Raw genomic sequence first — 22,311 nt, 5'->3', positions numbered from 1 at the left:
TACCCATCCCCTGCCACCCTCCCTCCTCTCTCCCTTTCTCCTGTGCCCTTTGGAATGCGCGCTCCCTTTCTAACAAGTTCCTCTCTGTGCATGACTTCTTTCTCTCTCACTCTCTGCTCCTCTTTGCTATAACTGAGACCTGGCTCACTCAGTCTGACTCTGCTCTAGAAGCTGTTCTCTCTAATGGTGGCCTTTATTTCTCCCATACTCCACGCCCCAATGGCAGGGGTGGTGGTGTTGGGCTCTTCCTCTCCTGTCTCTGCCGTTACCGAACCCTTCCTATTCCTCCCTCTCTTTTTTTCCCCTCCTTTTAGGCTCAAACTGTCCAGCTTTTTTCTCCTCTCCCAATTCACATGGTGGTCATCTTTTACCCACCTACCTTTTCTCTTTCCCCTTCTGTATCTCTCTCTCACTTTGAACCCTGTCTCTCCTTCTTTCTCTCCTCTCACTCCCCTGTTGTTCTCCTTGGGGACTTCAATTGCCACATTGATGACCCCACTCTCCGTTGGGCTTCCTGCTTCCTCTAACCTCTTATTTTTGCATCCAACATTGGACTGCAGCCAGCACACACAAGGATGGCCACTAGCTAGACCTGGTTTTCATTAAAAACGTTTCTCTCTCTGACTTCTCCATTTCCCCTTTTCCTCTCTCTGACTATCATCTTATCTAATTTTCTCTCTCTCATTTCTCCCCTTCTCCATCTCCATATACCCCTCATTTTTGCAGACCAGCACTCTATTAACCTCTGTTGCTTCCTTTATTAATCTACCAGCTTTTGATTCCACTTTATGCTCCTGCCTCTCCTCTCTCAGCTCTGTTCCAGACCCTGACAACCTGGTCAGGACCTACACCTTTTCCCTTTCCTCCTCTCTTGATCTACACGCCTCGCTTTCTCTCTGTCGTTCTCTCCCTTCTAACCACAGACCCTGGCTAAATTCCCACACGTGCATGCTGCGTTCCTGCACTCGTTCCTCTGAACGCCTCTGGAGGAAATCTCACACTCTCGCAGACTTCCTTCCCAGAGTCTCTGGTCCCTGTTTATTAAGAAAACTATGCACATAACACAAAAAAAATCTGTTGTAGCAAAATGTGTCAGAAAATGTAAATTACTCTCTACAAAGCTTGCAACAGTTCAATCAGAGCCCAAAGTATTACTTATTAAAGTTTATATTTAATATAAAAAAGTACAGTGCATAGTTTACAGAAAAAGATTACAAGAGCATAGAGTATAAAATGCAGACAGTTTATTTTTTTTCAAAATAAAAAGATAAACACTTTGATCAGATCTTTTTCCAAAGGGTCTAGAATGGAAATTGAGATTTCACATGTTTCAGTATGCACACTCCTTTAGTTTAAATCTCCATCATAATTTAAATGCAGGGTTTATATTCTAAATTCTATTCATTGAAACATAGCATATCCACTATCTGAGCATGTTGTCAACCCTCTCTCTCTCTCTCAATCTCTAATGACACTTTTACGATTTAAAAGAAAAAAACTTTTCTATTGACTTTTAAACTTTGCGTAAATATATGAAAGACTTTATAACTTTGGTTTTATAACTATACGACTACATGACTTTCATTTTTTCATAAGAAACCGATATCCGAGATTAAACATAGAAAACCCTTTTTTGGTCGAATTTGATTTGTGTAATCGCAACGGTTATGAATATCTATTTGTCATTCTTGCGAAAGGCTGTCCGTCCCAAGATTTCATATCTAGTAACTTGACCCAAAGCTTTGGGCTGTCATCTTGGCCAGGACCCACTGATATCTCACAGATCATCAGATGAATGCCTTTCAAGGTACACTTAAAAAGGTTAATTACTAGAGATATATCTGGCACACTTTCTTACTTGTACAGACATAATCAGCTGCCGGTGCTCACTGGATCAGGGAATGTCCTGCAGGTCCCATGTTGTAACACGATAAGAGAAAAGATCCTGGCACTCGGGCTTTGCAAAAAGATGATTTATTACAGCCAAAAAATCCAACGTTTCGACTGCCACGCAGTCTTTATCAAGGTGCGGGCATTTATTCTACTGTGAGTAGAGCCATATTTCAATCCCCCACTTACAAAACCAGATATCCTTATCCCTAGATCAGCACGTAAGACTAGTCCTGATCTGGGGTTTGACAGGCCATAATTAGAGTTAACGTTAACCTTTGGTGTGCCACATTGATTAAAATACGTAATACTTTCTTCCATATTCATTACAATAGCTACCACAAGTTTAGTGAATAGACCCGTTTGCTGTATATTGATAATCAACATGACTACACTTTGTAGAGATCTTTAATAAAACCCTCATGTGTTTGAGTTTCTGAGGCTAGATGAAGATTTATTCTGACATCCAGATGTACTTTATTCAAAACATAGCTGTTTTATTGTTATTTTCTGACGCTTCATGTTTGTTTTCTTTGTGATTAGATGTTTCCCATATGGTAACAAATCTTCTTTGTGCTGGCAGATAATATTCAGATGGGCATTATCCATAACAGTGCTCCCTCTTGGTGAAAAACCCAAGTAATTTATTGTCTCATCTGTTAATTGTATTTTTCAAAAGACATGAAAGCAATTTCTGTGCTGCTTTTAACCTTGTTGTTATCTATCTTTAGCTGCAGGTAGTACGATGTGGTTAATATACCAAATGGCTTTAGTTTTGCCACCCTGCTGTCAAAACTTGGTTTGTAATTATAAAATGTATACAAATTACCCCTGCCACTCATGTTGTTTAAGTCCGAATAAACATCAATTGCACATAGCAAGCCAGGTGAATTTAGACAGACTTAAATTACACCCTGAGTCACGATAGCAGGAATACTATTTACATTCAAGTACATTTCTTGGTTACCTTTTAGCCTAAATACTCCCTCACCTGTGTTGAGCCTCGTATACACACTTAGAGGTACCACACTTTTTTGGATTTAGCTCCGATATCTACGGGTAACTATAATAATCAATTATAAGTACTGCACTGTCACATAACTGCTTCAAAGCATTTCCGCTAAACAGACTGTATATACCGCTGAATCATCCGACTATTGCTGGACAAATTTTGAACGCTACCTCTATGAGGGGATAGTGATCCTTAATTGACTTCTTCTGTGCTCTCAGACAGTGTACACTAGGCCACGGTCCCAGTGCCTTCCGAGGCGTGCGCTGAGCATACAGGCACTGCCCCCCAACGGGGCTGGGCCCAGTAGGTACCTTCGCGCGGAAGGTGCAGCCGCACTCTACTGCAAGTTTTTGCAAATACAAAAATATTGTATTTGCAACTTGCGAAGGAGGCGTGGCCACGCCCCCCGGCGGTTCAGCCAACGGGGGCAAACCAGCCGCGTGAGGTCATGGCCATGCCCCTGCAAACCCCCCGCCATGCCCCCTCCCATCGCAATCTCTTCCTCTCTCCAAAGACCGCAGATCACGGTGAAGTGCTGTGCACGCGCCGCCCCCCCCCACCGGGCACGCGTGTTACAGTGTACACTGGGACCGCGGCCTTATAGGACTATAATCTGCTACTTTGTATCCTCGTGCGGACCATATGTGATGGAGAAACAGAAGAAAAAACAGCGCAAAAAAACCATAGTGTAGTATATTAAAAATCAATTTATAGGGTAAAAGGTGAGTGTTGCACGTACATCAATATAAAAATTACACAGCATAACATGTTAGGGACATGTTACCACTCGGGAACAGCAGGACACAGGCAGATGTAACTGGAACGTCCTTCCTCTGGTCGCTGGTATCCAGGATCGGTAAGTACAACTCTGCTTGAGAAGCCTTCCTGTACACTGAAGATACTGCAGCCGTCAGTTCAGAAGGGGTGATCTCCTGATCAATTCCGGGTTAGTCCGCGTGTGCGTGTGACGTCATCAAGTGGCGTCCCTCTGCCGGTCGCGTCTCACCGCGTCTCACCACACTGGGTAGTATGTCGAGTGAGCAAAAAGTCCCGAACAAAGCTGGTGCAATAAAATAAAGCCACAATGGGAATTAAATAAGAAAATAAAGGAAATAAAGCAACGCGCCCTCTCCTAAGGAGAGGGCGCGTTCCTTTATTTTCTTATTTAATTCCCAATGTGGCTTTATTTTATTGCACCAGCTTTGTTCGGGACTTGTTCGGGACTTTTTGCTCACTCGACATACTACCCAGTGTGGTGAGACGCGGTGAGACGCGACCGGCAGAGGGACGCCACTTGATGACGTCACACGCACACGCGGACTAACCCGGAATTGATCAGGAGATCACCCCTTCTGAACTGACGGCTGCAGTATCTTCAGTGTACAGGGAGGCTTCTCAAGCAGAGTTGTACTTACCGATCCTGGATACCAGCGACCAGAGGAAGGACGTTCCAGTTACATCTGCCTGTGTCCTGCTGTTCCCGAGTGGTAACATGTCCCTAACATGTTATGCTGTGTAATTTTTATATTGATGTACGTGCAACACTCACCTTTTACCCTATAAATTGATTTTTAATATACTACACTATGGTTTTTTTGCGCTGTTTTTTCTTCTGTTTCTGTATTAGCCTGGTGTGCCGAGCCATCCTATAAGAACAGCGGCATAAAACCTCCTTCCAATCAGGTCATGTTTTTTTAATCTAGGTCACAGTATCACCTATCACTTATGAGCGCAATATATTTCTGGACCATATGTGATACTAGACTGCATTACAACTACTATTCACACACTGCAGCAACTAGAAACAAGTTCAATTGTGCCTATATACAGAGACTACCTAAGCACCAATTTATATCAGTTCCCCGATGTTTCGGCCAGTTCCCCGATGTTTCGGCCGCTCACCCCGCCCGGTTCCCCGATGGCTGTCCCGGTTCCACGATGGGTCGACCATCCGCGTCCCCTACCCCCCCGCGGAACATTCTGTTTGCTGGAGATGTTCAGCAGACGGAGGTGTGTGCACGCGGCGGCAGGAAGCGCCATGTGTGGTCCTGGCCTGAGGAGGCAGGAGGCTGCGGGGCTTAAACTGGTGAGGTACGGGGGACATTATTTGATTCGTGCCCGCTCCCCTGCTTGCTCCCGGCCAGTTGTGGGTGTGAGGCGGCAGGGGTGTGAGGCGCAGATGTCCCGCACGGCCGCCTCTGCCCTGCCACCCCCCACCCCCCACCCCCCACGAGGTGATGGCGGAGCAAAGGAGGGTGAGGGGCAGGGGGTTGTGTTGAGGGGGGAAGGCACACTGAGGGGAAGGTAGCGGGGAGGTGAGCACTCAGCCAGGCCGGCCGCGTTCCCCCCCCGCGGCCAAGCAGGGTTAAGGGCGCTGCGAGGGAAGGTAGCGGGGAGGTGAGCTGCGGTGCCTGTTAGAAGGGCGCAGAGAGAGGGATTCATTCTATCTACTCTCACTGCCACTGATGCAGCCCGGTAGGATTCACAAAGCGGGAATCGTATTTAGAAGCCGGGACCCCCGCTGTGTTAATCCTGATCAGCCAATAGTCTGGTCACCACGAGTCTGCGAGCACACAGGTGCCAGCACCGTACCCTTGTCTGATTCTGTGCCAACTGCGCGACTAGCCATCGTGCTACATCCGTATTTATTATTTTTTACTTAACGGGATTGTGATTTTCTTAGCACCTGCCAATGTATTCATAATTTCCAAGCTTCTTATTGAAACGAAATGGAAATGAGGTTTGTATAGGATTGAGAACATGTAGAATGGAGAAATCGGGCACTGCAAAAAGGATGAGGCTGCTGAGGTTGAAAAAAAATAATGTAAATTTATTGGGGCATAATGAGCCCAAAGTTAATAACAGGAGTCCCCTGATGCGTTTCTCGGGATTGAGAATAAATTGAGAATAAATCATTTATTCCACGTAGCATGCAGAGAAAATATATTTGTCTTACAAAAAAAATTGCCTTTTTGCAAGTGTAAAATGTAACAACATCAAAAAAAAACTTACACAAAATCATGACTCGGGAGCACAGCCTTCAAGCAAACTAGTGTATTAAGATAAACTATCGCAAGTCTGCCAGCCATAGCTCAATCAGACGTTTATGGATTAACAGTCATAAGCACTTTTGCAGAGCTATGAATTTTAAGTCTTTAGTAAAGTGGCTAAGACCTAGGAGTCTTCGACTTCCTGTGCAGACACAAAGGAACACTAATGTTCGTATTGCTCAGAACTGGACCAGAATAGCTTAGCTTTGGGATGGGTTATGAAAGCTCTTCAGAGCATCTCTGAAGTTAGTTTAAGACTGGATTTTCATTAACTGTTTTTTCCGCCTTCATTTATGAGAGTTCTGAGGGCCCGAAAGGGTTTACAATTTCATTAAGTACAGCATTTGCAAATTAAATGGAAAGTCAGACCCATTCGATATAATGATACTGTACATAATCATTTTGTACGTCCTGATGTTGATGGTAACGAGATGAGGTAGGTGTGTACAATGTCAACGCCTATACACTTGCTGTAAAATACCATACCTTATGCACATGTTGCTACAGGATGGACCATACAGATTATCATTGTATATATGAAGGGTTCATATATATCATATGAGCATGTTCTATAAATATATACGGTTTGGTACTACCAGAACTTTGTGTTTCTCTAGCTTTTCTTTCAGTAGCTCAATGAAGTATGAATTGACAGAGTAGCATTTTCGCAACTCTCTCCCTACATCACAAGGTGCTGTGTAGCTGAATATGGTTTGTTTCTGCTCTACAAACAGCTCTAACATGTAAAAAAGTTGCATTTCCCCTGGTAATAACCTCTTCCATGAGCTGGTGCCAGGGCAAATGATGGATCTGTGCGAGATCACTCAGCTTTCTGTATGCTATGGCTGAGAGATGGAAGTGGCCACAGTCCAGTTCTTTTGGACATGGGTGACAGCCATGTAGCTTGAAAATGGGAACTGTGAAACTGTAACACTAACAGTAATGATTAATTAGGTCACCCACATTCTCTAAATGTAATACTCTTGTCTGTACAAGACTAGCTTCAAAGATTATATTTATTATACCTCTTGGCTCAACAAATAGCCCTGTTTATTATGACTACTACTGCTACTATTATTACTACTACTATTAATACTACTACTGTTTTGTATGGTCTGATCTTTCCACGAACATCACAAGACATTCTTGAAATGTTTTGGTTCATTTGGTCTTTTTTGCAGTGGAAGAACTGCAAATATTGTATAGAAATGGTTAAGGAGTTCGTATACTGTATTCTACTTTCCTTTCGCTTTACAAAGTCTGGTAAAAGAACTACTGTATCCTGCCTCTACCCAGCCAGAAATGTCCGCTCTCCTCCCCTGCAGATATATCTAAAAAAAAAAAAAAAAAAAACTTTCCAAGAAATACCCATAAATGGAACATTTTCTAGGTCCTCCCTTTTATCTAGGTTGGGGGGAGGGTGATGGCAGGTACAGTAGCTAGGAAGAATATACAGAGAGAGAGAGAGAGAGAGAAAGTAAGAGAATTTAACTTTTTTTATTTGGCTATTTAATTTGTATTTGCTTTAATTTTAGTATTTCATTTGTTTTTCTCCATTTGTTTTTATAATGCAGGCAGGGACAGGAATGGTGGTGATTTTGATGCTAGGAGGTATTTTTTTTTTTTGCTAGGTTCAGTGTGGCTGGCACAAGAATCGTGGAGAAACAGGTATTGGTTGAGTTGGCTAATAACACTCATTTTAAGCAGCTATGATTTAGAGGGAACAGATTAGCCGTTTTCCTTATGCTGGACACAGAGCTTATGCCAGGGGTGCCAGTGAATGTAGCAATCAGATTTAGGTCACCATCCACCTCTTATTCTTGTGTCTCAGTTGTAGCAGTGATTACTGATGCTTCCTTAGCATAAAGCACAGGGGTTGTTTTAATAACTGTATGAGCAAGAGTGTCTCTGCTAGTAAGTCTAGCTAGCAGCATTCTGGAGAAGGTCAGGTGGTGGAGCATGGCAGTGTATGGACCAGCCAAGACAGTGGTAAGCGCCAGGCATGACAATTTCTGCATCCTCCCAAAGGAACCACCTCCTTGATGTGGACATTTTTTAAAAGCACAAAATTGACGGGTGTGGAGTAGAGCCAGGGCAGAGATAGGGATTATAGCACTGGCCATAGACCTGGGAACTGGTGCCTAGACAAACAAAAATAGTCAGGCCTGGTTCATAAGTAGTGGGCAGGCAGCAAGCAAACGTTGTCAGGTTGTGGTTCAGAGGTTATGGGCAGGCGGCAGTCTGAAGCAAGGTTCAGGATACAAGGCCAAGGTCATACGTGGCAAGTCAGATGAAAGGTTCTTCAGCTGCATACCCAGTACCGAGGTAGTATGCACGGGCAAAGGACAGATCACACAGGTGATCTTTTATATGCCCAGACCAGGTGCAGACAATCATCCATTCTACAAGGAGGCTAACTTCCTATTTAGTCAGCCATCTTTGTAGAGGAGAACATGTCCTGCTTTGTCGGCCATCTTCATAGAGGAAAACACATCACCAAAGACAAAAGGGACATTTGAGCCATGGTCCTTGTGTATTTGCAGGGAAGCGCATTGTGTTTACGAATTCTTACAATTAGTCCAAAAGTAGTTGCTTGTGTCTACTATTGTCTCACTCATTATCTTACTGTTGGGGCACTGCTACTACAGTGAGCATAGAGTCAGTATGGAGATCATGATAAAGATGTGTAGCTATTCATACTGGTTGTAACTTGGCCTTTTTTGAGCTTGGATGTGTGATGGGATGCCCCTTCATTTGCTTACTGGATGATGATGTAGAATGTTTAACAAACCCTTACCAAAGTCCCAGTCAGCAACATACAAATCCTTATGTGACTTGCTTTCTACATGGCCTCTTACTCTGAACACTGCTGATTTTACTGTTGTGCAGTGGTGTTATTGTTGTTGTTACTGTGCCTCCCCACACCTAAAATGTTATTCTTTTTTACGTTGGCACATTACATCATTCTATTTATGCAATTTTATTATTATGCCTTTAGGTAAACATTTTGCACCATTTTTGTATAAATCATGTGTTTTATTTTCAAAGCTATATTGCCTTTTGATATTTTAAATTTGCTATGCAATATGCCAAATTGCCTATGCAACATTTAGCATTTTGATTTAGCAGACTTAATTGTTTCTCCAGAAAACAAAACATATCCAGTTATATTACAGACTATGGGCATGGATTGCCACAATGGCAATGAATGGGGGAACCTAAAAAAAAAAAAAAAATCATAACGAAAAATAAAATCCATGCAATGAAATAAAAACAAGCGTTTGTCAAAAAATGCATTGATTGTCACTGTGCTTATCTATACCCTGAAAGGGGCAAAAAGGGAGAGAAGATATCCAATCAGGTATCATGCCTCCCTCCCTTTTCCCTTCAATCAACAGAGAATCAATGACTTCTGCACATTAGGCTGTTGAGGAGCATTGCATTGTGGGTCAACAGTTGGTGCTGCAGTAGGATAACGAGGGTGAATCCCGGCAAAGGTAAGAAACACATTACTTGTATTTTATTTAATTATGCAATTTTTTTTAGGATGCCTATTGGCTGGCAATGTGTTTATCTATGCCCATTTCAGGGTATAGATAAGCAGTGATAAGCAATGGGTTTATTGGCAAATGCTTGTTTTTATTTTATTGTGATATGTATTTTATTTGGTGCTTGTTTTTCTTTAGGTTGCCCATTCATTGCCATTGTGCAATCCATGCCCATATTGTGGGCAGGGTTTACCACAATGACAACCAATGGGTTTATTAGCAAATGTAATGTATTGTACTGTTATGCCAATGTTATTTTATTGTGTATTTCTTTTGTTTTGCAAACAAATTGGCAAACGCGCGATTAGCCATTTTTGGCTACTAGTGCCTTTGCCCATTTGTATGTGTGGTGATGGGGTATGGGGGGGGGGGTGGGGATAGTTACCCCAGGGAGCCTAGTTAGGCCTCCCAGGTGGATATCGTTGGAGGGGGGTTAACCCCTTAATTACTCTAACAGTTAGTAACTGCTAAGGTAATTAAGGGGTTAGTGGCCAGTAGTTAGTTTTTTTTAATTTTAATGTTGCTGCCTACGGAAGACGAGGAGGATGGTGATGAGGACTGCTGCCTATGGAAGATGAGGACGGAGATGAGGACAAGGACGGCCTTAAAGGGTAAAGGGTACAACTTTAATTTAATTTATGCTGGCTGGATAATGTTTGATTTTTAAGGGACAAATGCACTATTATCCAAATTTGTATAATAGGGATTTTGTCCAGTACTGTAGTAGAGTGCCCATTCATTGCTATTGGGGTTATCATTGTTCCCATTAAGGGCATACAGTAGGTAACCACACTGGCAATCAATGGGTGTATTAGCTAATATTGCTGTTTGTATTTTAATGGTTATTGTGGGCGAAGGGGGTAGTTGTCCCAGGGTGGGTGGTTAGATCTCTCAGGTGGGTAGCAGGAGGGGTTAACCCCTTTATTATCTTAGTGGTAGTAACCACTAAGGTAATGAAGATGTTATCTCCTCCCGCAAACTTCCCGGTAGGCCTAGCCACCCATCCTGGGGCAACTACCCCCTTCACCCACCCCCTGTACCCCCAACAAACCAGGTAATCTAGTTTAACCCATTCATTACCTTAGCAGCTAGCCGCTAAGGTAATGAAGCTCTTTTAATTTGATTTGAATAACCCAGTATTGAAGCAGGGGGTCTCTGGAGCTGATCCGCATTCATTTCAGCTTCTCGGTTGCGTGACGCGTGAGATTTTAACAATGCTGAGTGATACCAGCACTCATAACGGGGCCTGTAACACAGGAAGCAGGGGGTCCCAAGGCTGAAATTAACGCGGTTCTGCTCCGGAGACCCCCCTCCCCAACTCAATATTGTGTTATTAAAATAAAAACAGTGCATTCACCTGTAAGAGCTGTGCAGGGAGATGCAGCTCCCCCAGACTGCAGGCAGATTGCACGGGGAGAACTTAGGAAAAGGTAGAGATAAGGACACTGCTATCCTGAGCGGTATTGGCATTTTCCTACCTCACGGTTTCTGACTTGCGATAACGCTTTCTGAATACCGCGATATCACAAATGTCAGACTGTGAGGTAGGGTCGTGCCAAAACGTTCAATTTGGCAGTGATAACATCAAAGCTACTACAATAGGCCCCTTTCTGTCTCAAATGTTGTTCCTGTTACTAGCCAAGGTTTGACTTTTTGACAGACATTCAAGGTTTACAGGTTGCTAATCCAAACTTCAACTTTCATTTGGAAGTTTGAGTCGAACTTTGAAATACATTTTTGAATTCGAGCGAAATGTGAGTCAAAGGCTGAGAAAGGTTGATCTTTGGATTACTTTTTTTTTTGTTTTTAGAAACGTGGTAAACTTTCAGGTTTGTGAGAAAAAAACCCTGCAAACTTCTGAAAAAGTTTCACCAAATTTTATTTATTTATTTAAAAAAATAATAATAATAATCTCTTTTAGTTTTTTCCATATTTTTTTTTTAGAAATTCGAAACCAATCCAGTTCTGGCAAAACCAGAATGCAAAACATTTTTTAGAAACAAAATACCAGTAAAAATAACAGTTAGTACTATCTAGCACTAATTTTATTTTCATCAAGTATAGCACAACTCAGAGCTGAGATTTAGATTAATTATTTAAAAATTAAATATTGAATAAAAAACAACAAGTAAGGTTTAGCATTTTTGATGCTGACATATGTTCAGTATGACATTTTTTGTTTTTAATGATCTTTCTCTGTACTATGGAACACCGTCGTAGTAGACCAAACAGTGTACTGGACTATTTTGGGGTACACTGTTAGCTTACATACCTGCCAAGTGCCAATCTTAACAAAAAATCCCCAGTGTGAAAATTAAAATAAAAAAACATAAAAAATCCCTTCTCACAGTTCCTAAAAAAATAAATAATAATAATAATTAAAAAAAAAAAAAAAAAAAATCCGAGAACATTTAAAATTAAAATTGGAGTTATAGTATCATCTCTGGATGTTTTCTATACCTTTAAACACGTATTCATATTGAATATCTGGACTAACATTCTGATTAATTTCTTCAAACAAGTCTGAGTTGAATTTGTCTATCAATTTAACCCCAATTGCAAAAGAACTTATCTAATTAGCATCTCCTCGGTTAGGGCTGCTTACAGATTTCCCATAACCCAGGACTAGATTTTCGACAGGGCCCCCCATGTTGGCGCCTCCCACCCCTTGTCGGCAGTCTTGTGTGCCCCTCATTTAACACCTCGCAAGCCCCTTCCTCTATTCCCATGTATTTCTCTCCCCGTCTCACTCTTAACACCTCTCTTACTTATTCACTCCCCCTTCACCCCTCTCTTCCTCACGTCCTCTCTTACACCTCCTCTCTCCCCTTCTACTCTCCTCCTCACTCCACCCCACTCCATTATTTATCACACTTTCACTCAATCCTGCTCCCTCAATCCCCCCTACTCACAGTCATCCCCCTCCCCCACCCGGCCACACATACACTCTTCTCTCCTCTTCTCTTCCCGGCCACACACCCACACAATTCCCCCACAATAATTCCTTCCCCCCCAAAAAAAATACATACAACCCCCACCCCAAAATATATACAAACACATCCCATCCCAAAACTGCATAAAACCCCACACTCCTCAAATACATAAATAAAAAAACACACACCCAAATACATAAAAAAACAAACCCAAATACATACAAAATACACTAACCTTGGGTATGGTCTCAGGCCTCTGATGCCGCTAATGTGGTCCTCTTGCCTGGCCTCCCTCTCTCCTTCACTGTCCTGTGTCAGGCCTCTCCCTCATGTCCTTCCGAAGACTGTACTCGTATTATATGTGTAGCCTAACACCTTTTATTTTTCATGTAGAACACCTTCAAAACGTTAGGGTCGTATTATGTGCGAGGGCGTACTATATTCGGGCAAATACGGTAAGTAGCTTTGGGGGTACCATGTAAAATCAGGGAATTTCCTGTTTTAGATAATGTCACATTATAAATCCTGATTTAAAGCAGCACTACAGGTCATATTGCTTGCTTTTTAATTTTGTTTTATAGGATTTGTGAAAGCTGTAAAACATTACAACACAGGTTCAGTATAACAAGTGAGTTTATTAGTTACAAGTGCACACAGGGAGAAAGCTTGCTAAGAGCTCTCTGCAATAATACAAGTGCAGATAATACTTATCCCCAAATACAAGCAACTACACCCCTAATTGGGGTGACTTGCACGTCATGAAAAATAACTAAAACTTATTTTTTTTAAAACAACCAAAAATCCTTATGTAGGCACTTATCTATCTCTATAACCTTTACCCTATAATTGACTGACACCTGGAGCTTGTCAACTAGTACATTTCTCTAGTGGGGGTACTGCATGGAAATTGGAGAAGTCGTTTCTTATCTCTACTGGCACTAACCTTGAGGCTGATGCATTCCTATCTTCCTTTGCAGCTGCAGGTGGGGGCCGGTCCACAGAGAGCGGTAACTATGCTACATTCTCACTACTTTCATAATTGGACCAGACAAAATGGCTGACAGACAGGGACAAACAAAATGGCTGCTTAGATCCTAGTGCCCCCTCCTTGAGACCCCCTTATAGCCATCATTCACAGATTGAATCCTGCTAATTTCAGCTCCAGCGACCCCCTGCTTCCAGAGATACTTACACCCATAGCAGCGCCGGTAACTTTGCAGCCAGGGAACTTGTGTGCCTAACAAAATGGCGGTGTTAAAATGTCATGCGAGCCAATAGGAAGCCATGACCTCATCCAGTGCAGCTTTCGATTGGCCCACGTGACCTAGACATTTAAACTTCAGAGATACCGGCACCCCCTTCGAAGGTAAGTATCTCTGGAAGCTGGGGGTTCCCTGGTGCTGAAACGAATGGCGTTCAGCTCCAGAGACCCCTTGCTTCAATCCTATAACATCTACAGCTCAACCCCGTTATAACACGATTCGTTACAACGCGAATCCGCATACAGCGCGATCCAAGCGTGGCTCCCAATTTTCGTATTTATGAATATTTAACATCATGATTATTGGTGTCTTAAATACTTTATTGTACAATGCATACAGTAGTACATTATGTCTACCGCGATCCGCTTATAACGCGATGTGATTCTTTGGACCCCAAGCACAGCGTTATAAGAGGGTTGAGCTGTATATAATATATATTTTTTTTAAAGCAAGCAATACAACCTGCAGCGCTGTTTCTAGGCCTTAGAGTCTGTATTTAGTAAAGGGTATGCTGTATATTATCTGCCTTTAAAGTGTAGCTGACGTACCTGGCAGATAAGACGCAAAGGAAACTGTTTGACACCGAAAACAGCAACTGTGCCTCCCACTTCAGTCTAAGGCTAAATACATATGGCTTATCTACTAAGCGTCGGAAACTGAATTTTCGGCATAAAACTGAAATCAGAAATGATATTGCGCTTGTGTGATCTATGTACTTGTTTTCATTACTGTGCGCCTTATGCGTCAAAAAGGGTTTTAGTCAAGTATGTTTTTACAAAGAAATGGGATGCGCATAACACAATGTAAATGGTAATTACCAAAATATTTGTATCTGTGCATCAAAATCATCCGCCAAGTTGAACTGAACTTCACAGTATGGCTACTAGAATATTACACTATTCATTTAGATTTGGTAATACAAGTTATAAATAAAAAATACACACAATTCTGTTTTCATTTAAATTGCATCATGTATTCAAAATGACGGCAACTTAATTTCAAACAATGTGTTGTGTCCTTTTTGTGAAGTCACATAACTTTCATACATACGACGCACTGTTTATTATGGTTTGTACTACTTTTTTATACTAACATTTTGACGCACAAATCAATTCAAATATCATCCTAGTGTTTTATGTAGAACCCACAGTTTCCTGACTATCTCCTTCTGGTATTGAGCAAAGGGAAAATCAATATTGTAAATTGCAGTACCGTATTTCCGCAAAAAACATTACATTAAATGTGCAGAATTTTTTTTTTACTAGCAGACAATAGCATACATTTATCCATACAATTACTACACCACACTACACTATACTACAGTACAACTTTGTGTTCAGCACGTCAACAAGTATCCTGCTCATCACTATGCGAGCTGTGCTAGGGTTTTCAGCAACGTACTGTAATTCCATTATTCATTCATTCATTGGATCATGGATCATTCCGCGATATTATTGTGCTCCCTTTGCACCTACTGCAGTTCCGGTCCCTTTAACAGTTGCCCGCCAGACCGCTGAGACTCGCAGGGGGGGAAGAGGGGGGCGTGGACGGAGCCAGGTAAGACTGCCGAGCTGCTGCTGGGCGCTAAAAACATCCCCGCTGCGGCTGCTCCAGCAGCGCCCCCTTGCAGACTTGTTTTTTTTTTTAAACACATTGATTCTAAGACTCGTCCCGATTTCAGACATGTGAAAATGAGAAAAAAGGTGCGTCTTAGAATCAAGGAAACACAGTATTTATTTTTAGGGGGCTCCTCCTCCTACCTTTGGATAGTGTGATTTAGGTTTTGGGGTGTTATCATTCGACTGAACTTTTGTAGACCTGGTCTCTTGAACTTTAAAACCCATTCATCTTACTGATTTAAATAACACTACAAGTATTTCAGCTTTGCACATCTAACTGTGGAGCTAAGGATTGGGTGACCAGATTTTCGAAATGAAAAACCGGGACACATGTATAGATAATTTTTAAAAACAAATTACATCACATGACGCACCCCATTGCCATGACAACGAGACACTGACGTCAGGCAGTGACATGTTGCCATGACAATGTGGCATCACCTGATGCCTCGGCGGCATAATGTGTCCCGTTGTCATGTCAACGTGAAGCCGCGTGACGTCACAGAGCGTCTCGTTGTTATGGAAATGTGCATTACGTGACGTTGCGCAGCCATGTTGATGGAATTTGGAGGGGAGGATACAGCTAAAAGCAAGATAAATAAATATATAATAAAAAGATCTAATTTTTTTTTGTTATCTCTGGGTTAGCCTTCAATAGAAGGTGGCAACCCTGGCTGCATTGTGTGTTTCTGTATACAGATGTGGGCCCTGCAGAGTGTGTGTGTGTGTATAGAGCTGGGGGCTGCAGTGTGTGTTTCTGTATACAGATGTGGGCCCTGCAGAGTGTGTGTGTGTAGAGGTGGGGGCTGCAGTGTGTGTTTCTGTATACAGATGTGGGCCCTGCAGAGTGTGTGTGTGTGTGTGTGTGTGTAGAGGTGGGGGCTGCAGTGTGTGTTTCTGTATAAAGATGTGGGCCCTGCAGAGAGTGTGTATAGAGGTGGGGGCTGCAGTGTGTGTTTCTGTATACAGATGTGGGCTCTGCAGAGTGTGTGTGTGTATATGTATATAGAGGTGGGGGCAGCAGTATGTGTTTGTGTGTATAGAGGTGGGGGCAGCAGTGTGTGTTTCTGTATACAGATGTAGGCTCTGCAGAGTGTGTGTGTATAGAGGTGGGGGCTGCATTGTGTGTTTCTGTATACAGATGTGGGCTCTGCAGTGTGTGTGTTGTGTGTGTATATATATAGGTGAGGGCAGCAGTGTGTGTGTATATAGAGGTGGGGGCTGCAGTGTTTGTTTCTGTATACAGATGTGGGCCATGCAGAGTGTGTGTGTGTGTGTGTATATAGAGGTGGGGGCAGCAGTGTGTGTTGGTGTGTATAGTGGTGGGGGCTGCAGTGTGTGTGTATATAGGGTGGGGATTTGCTTGGGCCCTTCAACTCTTACAGCCAGGGCATTATTGGCCAAGAATGCCCAGTTCGGAGGGGGTGGTCCCTCACCGTGTATGTGTGTATGTGTAATTAAAATAATTAACAAATTAAAATTAAATAAATAATTGACAAATTAAAATTAAATAAAAAAATGTAGGCATTAATTAAAATTAAGACATTTAAAAAATGTGACATTCCTGACCTTGTATGTAGGGTCTCTTGTTCTCCTCGTGGCAGTCAGTGACATTACTGCAATGCAGGGCCGCAGACAGCTTTCCCGGGGTGCAGGACCAACGTTTCCACCGGGGCTCCCGCCCACATTTCAGTGGCCTTGCGAGAACCCCCACCCTTCTCATACACCTCCTCACTCTCACCCCACCTCACACTCCCCAGTCACCCTTTCCTTCCTCCCTTTTACACCCACACTCAACCTCCCTCCCCAATATACATGCACACACAGTGACACACACACAGTGACACACACACACAGTGACACACACACAGTCACTTACCTACACACACAGCCCCATCTCTTCTCAAACCTCCCCCTCATATCTCCCCGTACCCACCTCATATCTCCTAGTATCTCCCCCATCCCTCCTCATACCTCCTCTTCATACTACCCTTCCACTCCTCATATCTCCTTCTCATCTCTCCCCCTCCCCTCCTCATATCTCCTTTTCATCTCATATCTCCCCCTCACCGCCTCATAACTCCCCTCCTTATATCTCCTCCCCTCTTCCTATCTCCCCCTCCGCATATCACCCCCATCCCTCCTCATCTCCCCCTCATACCTTCCCCTCCCCTCCTCATATCTCCCCCTTCTCATCTCCTAATATCTCCCCCATTCCTCCTCATATCTTCCCCTCCTCTCCCCATGCCTTCCCCTCCACTCCTCATGCCTTCCCCTCCCCTTCTCATGCCTTCCCCTCCCCTTCTCATGCCTTCCCTTCCTCATGCCATGCCTTCTCCTCATCATGCCATGCCTTCCTCATGCCATGCCTTCCTCATGCCATGCCTTCCCCTCCTCATGCCATGCCTTCCCCTCCTCATGCCATGCCTTCCCCTCCTCATGCCATGCCTTCCCCTCCTCATGCCATGCCTTCCCCTCCTCATGCCATGCCTTCCACTCCTCATGCCATGCCTTCCCCTCATCATGCCATGCCTTCCCCTCCTATGACATACAGGAGATACACAGACAGGACAGACAAGACACACAGGACATACCTCAGCTCACTCCATCCGCACCACGGTACTAAGCTGCGCCCCCGGCATACTCTGACCTCCAACAAATCCCCTGCTTCTACTCTAAAGCCCCGCCCCCGGCATTCTACTATTGGAAAAGAAAAAAAAATACTCACGGCTGCCCCCGCGCACAGCCGTCGCCTCGCGCAGGGAACCAATCACCAGGGGCAAAACCCAGGACATTTCCGGGACGGGCCAAAAAAACCGGGACTGTCCCGGCAAAATCAGGATGACTGGTCATCCTAGCTAAGGAAGAGTTCCCAGATGTCTTTTCTAGGCGCCTGATGTACAGGGGAAATACAGTAACTTTCTCATGATCACATGACTTCTCAACTTCAGTCCTCAAGTACTTCCAAGGTCAGGTGTTTTGGATATCCCTGCTCCAGCACGGGTGGCTCAGTCTTTGACTGAGCCACTGATTGAGCCACTGATTGAGCCACGCGTGCTGAAGCAGGGATATCCTGAACACCCGACCTGTTCGAAGCACTTGAGGACTGGAGTTTGCTATCCCTGGTCTATACTACTCCTTGACAGCTATGGCCCCGCTGTCTGCGCTGCATGTGCGCCTGCCAGGCTGGCGTCGCGTGCAGCCGAGTTCCCCGGTCTGCAGTGAGCTGCTGGGGGAAAGACAGAGGGGCGCGTGACAGGGGCACGGCCATGACATCACCCGGCAGGTTCACCCTCATTGGCTGGAGGGCCGGGGTGTGGCCTAGCGCTCCGTCGCTAGAGCTAATCACAGTTTTCCTGACTGCCTGAAAAATGGACAGCGCAGCGCGGCGGCCACCCCATGCAGCGGGCCCGGCCCCATTGAGGGGCGGATTTTGTCCCCGCAGCGCCCGCTATGCAGCAGCCAGCGGGGACCAAGCCTTAAGCTGCCCCAGTTCATGGAGCCTTTACAACGTTTTGCTTGACTCTCCAGCATTTGCACTGGTGAAACCTTTGAATTGAAAATCCCACCAGGGTGTCCTCTTCTTGGCCACAGGGTGCCACCATTGCTCCAGCTGCAGAACAGCGAATGTTCAGCCTCAAATATTCTTACACAGGGAAATAAACTTGTTCAGCCTGTGATCATCTGCTCTCTACCACTTGTATTTTCTCCTTTTATTTTTTTATCCATCTCATATCTAGCATTATTCATACGTTCTAATGTTCCCGGTGTTCTTTATGACAGGACAACTGTTTTTGTCGTGCATCTGTAGGCCAAATACCTCCTCCTCCAGCTCACCCACCCTATACTTGCACGCTTCCTACATTAGCACTTACTAAAACAAGAACCGTGAATTGTTATCTGCGGCAATCCACTACTATATAGTCAGCATCATCTTCATGAAAGCTTATTACATGTCAGAAAGTACTCCGTGCATTTAGAACGAGTTATCTTCATGTATTTAATGTCTTCAAACGGCTTTGTAAAGGGATTGACAAACTGAAAAGGTAAGCACTTATTCCATTATATCTTCCCTGTGATACACAGAGCAAAATGGGCAAACGCAGGAACAGGGTTGCTCTTCAGTCTTGGTTTTCTATTGCGCTTTGCAGATAAAGCCTCTAAAAATATTCTTATGTGGGATATAGGTGCAAAGTGGCCAATCGGGACGTTTTGTGCGGAAAGTCCCCATCGGCTGCTTCAGCACATATACTGTCGAACAGGGATGCTCAATTCCAGTCCTCAAGCCCCCCCAACAGGTCAGGTTTTCAGGATATCCCAGCTTCAGCACAGGTGGCTCAATCAGAGGCTCAGTTGAAGACTGAGCCTCTGATAAAGCCACCTGTGCTGAAGCAGGGACTAATAGATCCATCTGTGCTGAAGCAAGAATATCCTGAAAATCTGACCTGTTGGTGGGGGATTTAAAGACTGGAGTTCAGCTTTCCTGCTGTAGACTCAGCACAATAGATTGCACACATCCTGCTTTGGACTGGCTAGCGATGCCAGGTGCTCAGTAGGCACTGGTAGTGGGTGGGACATCAAAAAAACGTAGAGTACATTACCTACACCTCTCAACATGAACTAGGGGCGTGATTGCTTTTAGTAAGATAGTCACATACAATTCTTTTACTTCTTCTTACCATATTCCACATGTAGCCATGCATAACAATGTCTACAGTCATCTCTCCTGCTGGCAGTAAAAACCTGGTAAGTTACAGGAATGCCAGCAGTAATCATGGAGGTTTGCCCTCACACCCTGGTGAGGTGCCCTATGTATGGATGTGAGTGGCTACATGCTCTGAGTCCCTAGTTAGTGACATCAGAGATGTGTCTGTTTCCTGAGGTATATAAGGCACTGCACTGCCTAAAGTTAGTGCGTGTGGTTGCTGCGGTTTGATGTTCAAGGTGAAGGTGAAGCAGCAAGTTCAAAGGTGCCCACTAGTGCAGTAACTAGTGGCACCCTTCTATATCCAGCCAGAGAAGGCCAACTGTGTCCAGGGACCTGGCACAGGGGTGATCTCCCTGCGGGGAGGGGGAATCCCACTCCATTGGGAGGGCGTACCTTTTAAAGGGAATCACGGAACAATGTGCGGCTTAGACAATGATTGTGAGGGGCAGCTGGCCCTTATCACCACGCACAATAAAAATGGCTTGCTCAACGAGAACCCCATGGTGTGAGTTTGCAATTACTCTCCTGGGGCCCTCACCACCAAGAAGGAGTTCCTCATCAGGACCATCTACCTGCGTACGCATAGATCCTGATGAGGTGGAGGCACTGCACGTGATGTAAGTAGGACTCGCACCCACTACCTCAGCTACCTGTCTGACTTGACATCCCCCAATACCATCAAGCAGGAGACTCAGGAGTCCTGTTGCCTACAGGTGCACCACCATACACAGACATGTAACGGGGCTGGATAGACCACAGGGGCCAGTGTGAGATTGGGTGGGTCAGACCAGACACGAACAGGCGTTACACACAGATGAGATGAATCTATTGCTTGTTGTCACCCCCCCAAACTGTTTATAGTTTGTGTACTGTAATCCTGCCGAGACTATCTCAGCTCACCATGTGCATCTGTAAGGATTGGATCTTTCTGATTTCGCATGTTAAATGATGCTGATGGAAATTCGGGGTTCTGTGATGATATGGCTTTTGTAATATCCTCACGAAATGCTGGCATTTTGATATCTTCTAGCTCTTAAAGGCAGAATATTACATTTTGAACAATATCTTCACAAATGTAAAAAAAAAAAAAAAAAGAAGGTTCTTTTACACTATGGCTAATGCCTCTGGCTCCTAGAATAGCACCGACCTGCATATTGCCATCCGTCTTTTTACAGGGCAACCATAAGGAAACTGGGAGGTTTGTGGATCTGAAGAAGTACAACCCAAATTTCCCAGTGAACGTAAGTCTTCCACTGCCAAAAATTACATCCCAGATCAAAGATGGTTCACACAAGAAAAAAATGCTGGTATCTTATTTTAATATCAATTATATCAATTAATGTGTACCTTATTTTATTTTAATGTACCCAATTAAAGTATTGTTTTTATCTTATACAACCATTTCTACTTATGAGTAGGCGTGCACGGTCTTTGGGATCTCTGCACCTCTCGCACCCTCTGGTTCCATGGTCTATTATCTTATTTTACATTTCATTCTGTACAGCTCTTATAGCGCTCATACAGTATGTATTTGTAACATTTTAAGAGTGCATTTTAAAAATGGTGTCTGTAGCTCACTTTAAAGGGAAATATTTACAGTATATCATAGTAACTAAACCAGGACTCGCTGCACCTCTGATCAGCTCCGAAAGTCCCCCAGTTCAGGTAAGATTGAAAAAACCACCAGTTGGCACGCAAAGTTACTCCATTCAAAAAGATTCAAATTAAGGACAAGACAAGAAATAAGTTATGGTTATTGTAGCCACTTCCAGCTTCATGTTGCATAGCCGGTAACCAGCCTCACACCGGTGAGACCAAAAAGGGTGAAACGGCTGTCTGTGAGTAGGGTTAGTGGCTCTGCACTTCTTTAATCCAGGCTTTGCTAAAAAGCTGTGTAATGTGGCAGGCATACATTTATAGGGGTCCATGTTCAAATGGATTAGAAGTAAAAGGTGACACTGTATGCTCATTTGCATGTCATTACCCAGAAGCCCGGGCTGCAGTGGAAGCATTATATGCTAGGAGATAATGGGAAAGGCAGGGGTGCAGACCTGTCTGAGACATGTGAATATGCTCACAATGTGGGATTTTTATTTGCTTTACAAATTAAGGACCAAATGGAAATAATGCTTTATGCTAAAATGTTTAGGGTTTTGATTAATTTTAAATACTACTCTTTTTATACAATTCGTTAAAAAAAAAAAGGTCTGTGTAACTGCTCAGAGTTTTTAGATTTATTTATTTTGACAAACTTTTTAGCTGCTCTAAGTGGATGCACTTGGCTCAGCG

Source organism: Ascaphus truei, chromosome 14 (assembly GCF_040206685.1).
Source record: "Ascaphus truei isolate aAscTru1 chromosome 14, aAscTru1.hap1, whole genome shotgun sequence".
Lineage (NCBI taxonomy): Eukaryota > Metazoa > Chordata > Amphibia > Anura > Ascaphidae > Ascaphus > Ascaphus truei.
Note: the sequence above shows the minus strand (reverse complement) of the source record.